Source organism: Equus asinus, chromosome 21 (assembly GCF_041296235.1).
Source record: "Equus asinus isolate D_3611 breed Donkey chromosome 21, EquAss-T2T_v2, whole genome shotgun sequence".
Classification (NCBI taxonomy): domain Eukaryota; kingdom Metazoa; phylum Chordata; class Mammalia; order Perissodactyla; family Equidae; genus Equus; species Equus asinus.
In genome coordinates, this window is record NC_091810.1 from 65,263,797 (window position 1) to 65,273,896 (window position 10,100).

A 10,100-nucleotide genomic window follows, 5' to 3' on the forward strand; every position below is an offset into this window, starting at 1 on the left:
GTTTTCATGTCGGTTGTTTACATTGGTTTTCCTTTTGATTTGCTTATTTAGTTTTCCATTCACTTCAGGAATATATTCTATTATGACATCGATGACACTTTCCCTTTCACTTTTTGGATTTTCTTCTTTAAGAACATCTATCTTTTTAGTGGACACTTTTGTCAATTATGACATCTATTTTCTACTATTATATTAATATATTATATTTTCCCCTCTGCATCCTATATTCCATATTTAGCTTTTCCTCCTTGTCAGCAATTTGGTTGCCAACCATGCTTAGTCATTTATGTGCTTGTTTGTTTAAAAATATTTTAATTTATTTGTAATTGTGAAGTTTTTGTCTTCAATTTATTTCTTTAACATTGAAATCTCCATTTTCATCTCATTTTGTTTATTCTTCCTCTGGATTTTTATTTTATCCCTGAGCCCTTGTTTCTTAAAGTCATGGTCTTATTTGGTTTATTTATAGCTTGAAGCACTTCTGGGAGCTTTTTCTTTTTTCATGAAAGCTTATATTTTCTTCCAGAATAGATTCGTCATCTGTTTTTGCCATACTGGTGGTCTTTTCTTCATTATTTTACTGCACATGCTTGGAGAGATGCATTATACTGCTCCCTCTCTTTTTTCCTCTCTGTTTTATACTGGATGCACTTAGCTCGGCAGTGGTGTCCGGATTTAAAACAGAGTGGGTGAATTCTCATTGACTTCCTTCCCAGTCTGGTTGAGAACTGTTTTTCTTCTTATATAATTTAAAACTTAAAGGTATTTCTTATGTAGCCTGAGGGATAGAATAGAGTGGGAAGGATTCAGGTGCTAAAGCCTGCTCACACCAGCTCACGAGAGCAGGTTGTTAAATTTATAGCATTTTTGTAAGTCAGGTAAAAAAATATGGCCATTATTAAAGATCTAATTACATTAATTTACAAATATATTAGATTAAAAATAAAGGTTACACATCCTCAAAACTTATCTTTCTTGACAACTTATGCTATTTCACTATTGCCCATGCTATTAAGGCTATTCAGGCCAGTTTTTGTGCACTGGGTGACATCCCATTCATTGCTTGAAATTGGCCATGATGAGAGTTTTTCATCATGGAAATTGACAGATGCTACAAATCAGGCCTTATCTTAGTGTTTTCTTGATGATCTAGATTCGATGAAGTGATGGAGAGAATGTTAATAATGCAGGGTAAACTTAAACATGTTGTGCTTTTTGCCATTACATTGTGATTAGGACAGATAATTGAGAAAATATGTTTTCAGAACCTGGAAACTACTATCCAATTCAGAAAGAAGTTATTCACTTTATTTCCAAATGGCAAACACCTTTGTGGTTCACTTTATTCTTATTTGATAAAATAAAGAGAAATGTCAATGAACATCCATGTTGGAACTACACTTGTTTGTCAACTGTAACTATAGTTGTCCATGGGTACAAGAGTTCAGCAAAAATACAAACATATATACTATAAGAATCAATGGAATGTATTGCATATTTTATTATTGCTTGTAAATAATATTTCTAAATTGATTATTTTAAATTTGTGTGTTATACATCCTTCACATCAGAAAAAATTTTATAAATACATATATATATGCATACATTTTTCCCCCCAGAGAGCTGGCTATTACGCATTTACTAGGATCCCACTGGTGGGAAGGATTGGATGGGGTTAGACGCCCCTTTAAGAGTGAACCTAAGTGCTGTTCTCATGTCTCATGGCCAAGTTTATTCCCCTGTGTTGGATTGTACCCCAAAATATTTAACAACCTGAAAGACAGGCCCCCACTAATCAAAACAGAACCACTGCATATTAGCCATAATATCTTGCTCCCTTAAAAAAGTACTTTTAGGACTGAAATAATTTTTCCAATTTACCATGAGGCACTGGAACTTTCCATTCAGTTAGTGAGTCAGCCAGGTTATTCTTTTATCTCATTTTCAATCCTTTGTCCTCAGAAATCATACCACTTTCTCCCCTGGCACTGCTTCCCCTATGATATAAGCGTCTCTTCCCCCACTGCCTGCTCCTCTGAAGATCTTATCTTCTTTTTTATTACTATTATTATTTTTGCCTAAATCCGTACATATTGCTGGAGACAATTAGATTGGGAAGTTTCCTCCTTTTCTCTAAAGTTAAGAACTCCGAGGATTTTCCTTGGTTCTGCTGGGACTCAGAGGCGGTCAGGGTAGAGGTTTGTGGAAGTTGTTACTTCTCCTTCTGGAAATGACTACAGTAACTGTCCAAGTTGGACATGTATTGTAAGAGTTTTGTGTGTTTGTGTGGGTGTGTCGGGGGCTGGGGGGCAGTGTTTCCTGTCCTCTCCCCTTACATTGCTTCTGTGGAAGGCAGGGTTTGGAACTGCTTGGATGCTTGTCAAGTCCGGGATATCAATTTTCTATCACCAGGTAACAAATCACTACAAACTTAGTGCCTCCAACCAACATACACCTTTGTTATCTTACAGCGTCCGGGGGTCAGGAGGCCGGGAGTGGCTGTGCTGGCTCCTCCTTTCACTGCTGGTGAGCTTGGAAAAGTTGTTCACTTTATGGGTAAATGGGCAGATTTAATTTCCTCGTGGTTGTACAACCGAGCTCCCCATTTTATTTCTAGCTCCCAGCCAGGGACCAGTCTTAGCAACTAGAGGCCACCCTCAGGTCCTTACCTTCTAAGCTCCACAGGCAGTTTACAACATGGCTGTTTGCTTTCCTTATGCCAGCAGGGCTCGCTTCTCTGACACTTCACTTTCTTCCACTTGATTAAATCAGGTCCATCCAGGATAATCTTCCTTTTGATTAATTCTAAGTCAACTGGTTAGTAACCTAATCACAAGTGTGATATTCCATCATACTTACAGGTTCTACTCACTCTGAGCCAAGGAGATTATATAAGGCATGCATGTACACGATAGGGCGGAATTTGGGGCGGCTTTTAGAATTCTACCTACCACACTCATGCTGACTAACTTTCAGTATTTTCAGTCTTTCTTACTGGCAACCGATGCTTTCTATATTTTTAGGATTGCTGCTAGTCTATTTTAGCTGTTTTTTTGTTGTTGTTTCTGTGCTTTTCCTCTTGGGTTATAAGAAAAGGATTTTGAGGTTTGGCTTTACTCTGCTATGTTAATCTTGAATCAATAACTGTTTCCATTTATTATTTGCTGTATTTTAATGTGCTAAATACTTTTTGAGTATAATGGGTAATATTTGTGCAATCCCTCCCCAGGCATATTTGGTAATCTCTTTTATTTCCTTCTCCTGCAGTTCTTTCCAAATTTATTCCTAAGTCATGAATACTATCATGCCGAGAAAAGGAAAGACGGTTAACTCTAGAAGAAAGAATTCCAAGGAGGGTATGATGTAGGGGCGGTTCCCACCAGAGGGGAAAGGCAAGTGCGAGAAGAGGAAAGGGACTTGGCAGAATCAATACTGAAGTAAAGATAAAGCCTGAGACTCTCAGCATCCCAATGCTCCCTCCTGTGGGCTCCAGATGCACTGAGAGGGAAACCAAGGACAAGATGGGTAGTGGCTGAGAGTGAATGGTGAAGAGTGAGGTGACTGCTGAGTCCCTGACAATCGGTGCAATAAGAAAGAGCTGAATTGGTACCAAGACAGCAATGTGGGAACACCAAGTCTTTACTGTGATAAGAAGACGGCCCTTGAGTTAGAGCATCTATGAACACTTCAGAAATGGATGCAAGGAGGGCAAAGCCCAGTGCCTAGAGAACAGGCAACATGAGCTCCATTTCACCTATGGATCAACTGAAGCCGTGAAGAAAGAGAACATGGAGACAGGAGACTCCCTGAGGCTATGTCAGCTCTGCTTTGTGTCCAGATGCCATCTTTGGAAGAAGATGAGAGAGGGAAAGCTCTTTCAGAAAGAAATGCAAACCTCGTTTTACCCCCAAAGGAGACTGTTTACAATAGGAGAGACTTTATTAGTTGTAATTAGAAAGTTTGAAATAGTTTCTGCCATCAGTGGAAATGAGTGGCAAAAAGTTTCTATTTGTTATAGAAATAGAGAAGCGAAATTCCATGCACACTTCAGGTTGTCTTGCACTAAATTTTGATCCTATGCTTCATGCATTATTTCATTTAACCATTCCATAAACTCTATTATTATTCCCATTTTAGAGCAGACCATACTGAGATTAAAGGAATCTAGATAACTTAGGCAACATCACAAAGCTAGTAAGTTATAGATGTGAAATTCTGTTTGACCCGAAAGCTGCCTATTTTAATCATCTAGTTTACAATAGAGGATATATATTATTTCTGTGACAATTTAAGTGACACCAATAGACTTCAAATAGAGTCAGCATATGAATTTGTCATTGGATCTTCCAGATATTCACAGAATATGTTAATTTTTAAAGTTTAAAGGAGAATGTTGAACCAACAGGTGGTTTTCTTTTTATCTCTGTCCTCATCAGGACTCAGTTATTGATCCTGCCTACAGACAAAAAGTCAGGCTCCCATGAAAGTGTTTTCTTCAGAATCCTTCTAACCCCTCAGAATGGTATCACATGCCTGTTTGTAATTCTAGTGTTTGATTCCAACAGTACTCCTTATCTAGACCTACCACTGTGCAAGAATGCAAGTCTAAGGAGGCAGAGTTGGGTTAAATTCCGTCTACCCCCATTTATCAAGCTTTGGCATAGACAACATCCACCGTATGAGCCAGTGGTGGTCCTCACAGTATCTCTGTATTGGAAATGTCTGATTGCCCAAACTCCTCTAGACTCTAGGTCCTGAAGGACTGGAACTGTCTGGCCTCTGTTTAATCATTTCATCCTCTCCTGAAATTACCTCATTTCTAGGTGTTTTTCACACTCCATTCTGTGTCACCCTTTTTGTTCTTTCTCTGAATGTTAGTTATTTTACCCATAGGCAAAGTGCTTGACTTACTAGGCTGAACCACGATAGGTGTATGCTAACTACTGTCTTTTAAATTTGGTAGGAGTGAAGGAAAAAAAGACTTTGATATTTTTTGAACTGCATCCAAATACAAAATAGAAATCCAAAGTGTTCTTGGAGAATATATCTTTTCATGTCTTAAAACTTATCTCCCAACAGAATCTATTTGGGGAGGCATCAATGTTCAACTCTGGCCTAGATATTTGCCTAAAATTTGGATCTTAAGCTTCAGCCTCAGCACTGGCCTTTGAGAGATTCATGCTGAAGATTCATGTGCAATTTCATACTTTTTCTGGTATCCTTAGGTGCGTGGTGGTCAGAAGGAGGTGATGACATAGGTCACCATCATACCTAAACAGCATGACCAGCTCAGTAAAATGAGCGAGGTGTTCCATTCTGATTCATTGTTCACATAGGAATATTCATTTTCAAATACAAGTACACATTCTAGATGTACCTGGAAGTGAAAACTCTTCTTATGTGCTTTGCATATGATAAAACACTAGCAGTCATTTGAATAGAAATGTACATTTATTATTCCAAGGATAAAATGCTATAAATATTGAGTGATTTTGGAAATTGTTAATGTAGTATACCAAATATTGTTAAGAGCTTTTAAATAATTAAAAGAAGGGAAAGTGATTGGTGGAAAATACTAGCACTACAATAGAGGGTATTAGCTGGATAACTTAAGAAGAATCTTATATTCTTCTTGGATCAAACTATATTTATAAAAGTTAAATAATACTACAAGGCATAAAAAGAAAGTTTCAATTACACCATACTTCTAATCCTTATGGGATTATTTGGTGTACTAGTATTTGCAACCTTAAATGGGATAACTTTTAAGAACTGCACTTAATTTTCACTTGGTTAATTATACTTAGGCCTTGAGTCTGTCAAGAAAAAGTTCTATTGAAGAATTGTTCCCATTTTGTAAGAATGAGTCAAAAGAAGAATGTCAACTTTCCTAACTTTTTATAGAATGGAAAAGCAGAACAGTGTCATGCAATTGTCATTGACAACGGAACAAACATGAAGGCTCTGAATGATGCAGGCATCACGAGCATTGAATATTTTCACACTCTCAGCTGTGTGTCTGAAAAGTCATTATAGCCATGTGTAATATAACAGATTTGCTGCCTGTGAGCAGAAAGATAGTAGACATTTTCCCTATTCTCTTTCAGCAGTAGACAAGCTCCATGACATCCTAGAAATGTTGAAACTCCCTGTCTGTACTTTTACAAAATGTTGAAACAAGATGCAATAGTGAGTATGACACGTTTAAAACAAAAAGAGCTTGAAATAAAAAAAGTCTTAATACTGAACTTTGCAAACAAGAAAGCCAAATTAACGACGGATGACTGCTTGAAGAGAATATAGTTTATGAATTGGAATCTCCTGAAAAATAAAACCAATGCCTCTTTCTTGAGAGTGAAAGCATTTCTTATGTGTATCATATAAGAATACAGAATAATCACTCCGTTATTCTGTTATAGGAAAGGTGCACAGATTGAAGACAACTTCATGGAGAATCAGTGTAGTTAGTCCCAAGCAATGTGCCAAGCTTTATGCCATTATCTCCATGAAATTACAGCAGCTTCCCAGCGAGGCTTCATTCCTCTGTTCTCACAAAACCACCCCTGATGATCACGTGTGTATTGACCTGTCTAATTAGTTATTTAGCATAGGAACAAATGTATTCCTGACTGAGTATTTGTATGACTGAGTGACAGGATCCACTAATTATGTTAACTGATTAGGAAGGGATACCGGGAAATTTTAAAGTAGACAACGGGGCTATTTGCATAAACAAGTTACTACCATAAAAAATGTTTCCATAAGTGTTCAGAAATGCCGCGTCTATTTCTTCACTGACACTTGCTTCAGAGAAGCTTTGCAAGAAAGCGACAGAGACCCCCAAGAAAAGTCAGTTACCTGAAGTTCTCCTTTTGAGTCAAATGAAAAGGAATTCTTCATCTTGAAAAAACAAAAGCCTGAGTTCTTGCAAATTTCAATTGGTTGCAATTGAACCCTTCCCTTTCAAAATAAGCAAGAATATAAAAGCAAGGAGAAGAATGTCCATAGTAATATATGGTGAAATGTGTCAGATTTTGAATTATTAGACATTTGGGTTTGAAATCTTCTCTCTACCACTTCACAGCTGTGTGACCTTAAACCTTTCCGAACCTCAGTTTTCTCTTCTATAAAATGGGAATAGTAATAGAATCTACTGTGAAAGATTATTATGAGGATTAAACAAACTAATCTTTTAAAATATTTGCAATTTAGCTATAATTGCATGACAAACACCCCAATACTCATGAATTAAACTAAAAACCAGTTCTTATCTTTTCTGGGTCTATGGGTCATCTTGACATTGCTGCTGCCTGTCTCAGGTTTGGTTGATGTCACTTGGTTCATTCACATATCTACAGTCAGCTGGAGGTGACCGGTCTAGAATGGTCTCGCTCACAGGCCTGGAAATTTACCAGATGCTGGCTGGCTATTAAGGTGATTCAGGTAACCAGGCCACATATTTCTCATCTTCCAGGTGTTAGGCCCAGGCCTGTTTTCATAGCAGAGGCAGAGGTCCAAGAGATAAAGGGAATATATTCAAGGTTTCTTGGAGCCTAGGCTTGGAGGTGGTACATCCTTACTCACACCATATCCTATTGGCCAAAGCAAATCATATAACCAAACCCAACACCAATGGAGCAGGAAATACATTCTGCCTCTGTGACAGGAACTGCGAAGTCACATGGCAAAGGTCATGGAAACCATGGAAACCTGGAGGTGTGAACAATTGTGACTATTTATACAAGCTACTACAATGCACAGCACAATGTTTGGCACATGGTAAGCATTCAATAAAAGATGACATATTGTTATTGTGAAGTGGGTTGGAGGGGGTAGGGGGAGAGAGGGCAGTCTGGGTGAGGGGCATGCTGGCTTAGGAATGAGGGTGCGGTTGAAGAGCCATAATGGTGCTCTGGTCTTTTGGGGGTAATCCTGAGTTCTGAGCTGGTGCTGCACACCAGCTACCTCTTTATCTCTACCTGATCAAGGTAACCAAATAGGATGTTTGTATCATTCTTTTCAATGACAAGGCACTGTTCAAATATCAAGAAATCCTCAAATTCTTACTCTGTAGCTGAGTAGAAAATGAATAATCCCATATTCTCTGAGGAATCTTCTTTGTTACCATGGCATAGTGATTCATCCACCCAAGGTCACTGGTAAATTGAAATCTGAGCCAGGACTTTGAAGGAGTTACTATCACACGGCTAAGTGTTTTGACAAGGTGGGATGAGCCAGGTTAATAGAAAAAGCCACTTATAAAGGAGATATTTTTTATCCACACACTTTGCTGGAAACCTTAACATGAAGATTGATGGCAAGTTGGAAAAATTGCAGGGAAAAAGAGAAAGGCATTACTGAATCTAGGGATATGATTTGGTTTTAAAACACCTCATGGGCTAACAATGGGAGCTACTGAAAGGGCCAGAGGGCACTGGAGTGGAATTTAGCAAATGGAAGAGTTATTTCAGGAAGAAGGAAACAGGGTCCAAAGTTTGGGCTAGGAAAATTCATTACAAACATGTCACTCATTATAAATGAAGAGAAACCTTGCAATCCTCTACCAGCCAAGCCCAAAGCAGGCTTATCTCTCACCTCTGTTCACACGCACATAAGGTACATGCCCAGATTTTTTTTTATGCCAAACAGACCTCCTCTTTTCATCATATCCCCTGAAGACTTATTTTATAGACCTTTATTTACTGCCCACAATTATATTGTATTTAAGGAGGCAGAGAAGAATCCAAGTTTTGAACGATGTACAACTGCCCCTCCTATAAGCTCCTCACCTCCATCTGAAAGGAGCCTCAGAAAACTAGATGAAGCCAGAAAGACCTCTACCCTTCCCACTTCTCTACCATTCACAGCCTCAGGAGACCACCAGAAACAAACAAATGTGCCCTCTGTACCAGTTTCCTTCAAGCAGCGTAAGATTCCCAGGACCCCCAGGCCAACTGTCAGGTTCAGGCCTAAATGCTAAAGGGCTCTGTGGGTAGGGAAGCATCTCAGCTCCTGGCCTCCAGCATTTTCTACCACCTTCCATGCCTCACTGTTTCCAAAGCACTTATCACCAACTGTCATACATATTTTACTAAGTTTTATTTACTGAACTTTGTGTTTAATGTGTTTATTTTCTCTCCCTGTGAGAATATAAGCTCAATGAAGATTGGGATGTCCATTTTGGTTTTTGCTATATTCCTAGTGGCTCATAGGAGGCACTCAATACATATTTCTTGAGCCAGCAAATATCAGTGTGCCCCTGTGTATATTTAGAGTCTGGGCGAAAAACACCTATGAGGCACACCGTAATATTAATATGGACATATTATACAACTATGAATGCTGGAAGATAGATAATGGGTATTGGAGTCAGAAGTGGGTTCCAATCCCGATAATAAAATGTGAGTGAAAATGATTTGTGTCACTTCTAGATGAAGCACATTATAGATAGTAGGAGATGCTGCCATAGTCTTTCCAATTTATGGTGGTCAAAATGGATCCCCTGGCAGCTTGGGTCTCTGAGTGACTACAGAAGGCAGAGACCACTGCTGACCCACACTGAACATGTAACATGAACAAGAAATAAACAAATGTTGTGTTAAGTCATTGGGATGTGGGAGTTGTTTGTTACTGAAGCATAACCTAGCCTCTGACTGACTCATACACTGTGTGGCTTAGGAAGTTACTATGAAGATAACAATGCTATATGATAGAAATAATGAGGCTTCCTGCACAAAACTGTAATCAAATTAAATAATGTGTATAAAGCACTTAGTGTGACCCTTTAGTTCGTAGTATGTTTTCAATAAAATTTGAAATGGTAACAATTACATACAACAGAGATCAAATATCTGCCACCAAGTTTTTCAGACATCAGAGGTAAGGTGTGTCTTGCTGTGTCTACCAGAAATCTTGTGATAGTATTAAGCACATGGCAAGCATTCAGTAATTACTTGTTGCTTACTTATTTGTGTGCTACATTCTTTTTTTCACTGAAGTCAGGGGTTAGTAATTTTTTTTTCTATCAAGGGCCAGGAATTAAATATTGTTGACTTTGTGGCCTAACTGCTGTTGTGGTGTGAAAGTGGTCATAGACATTA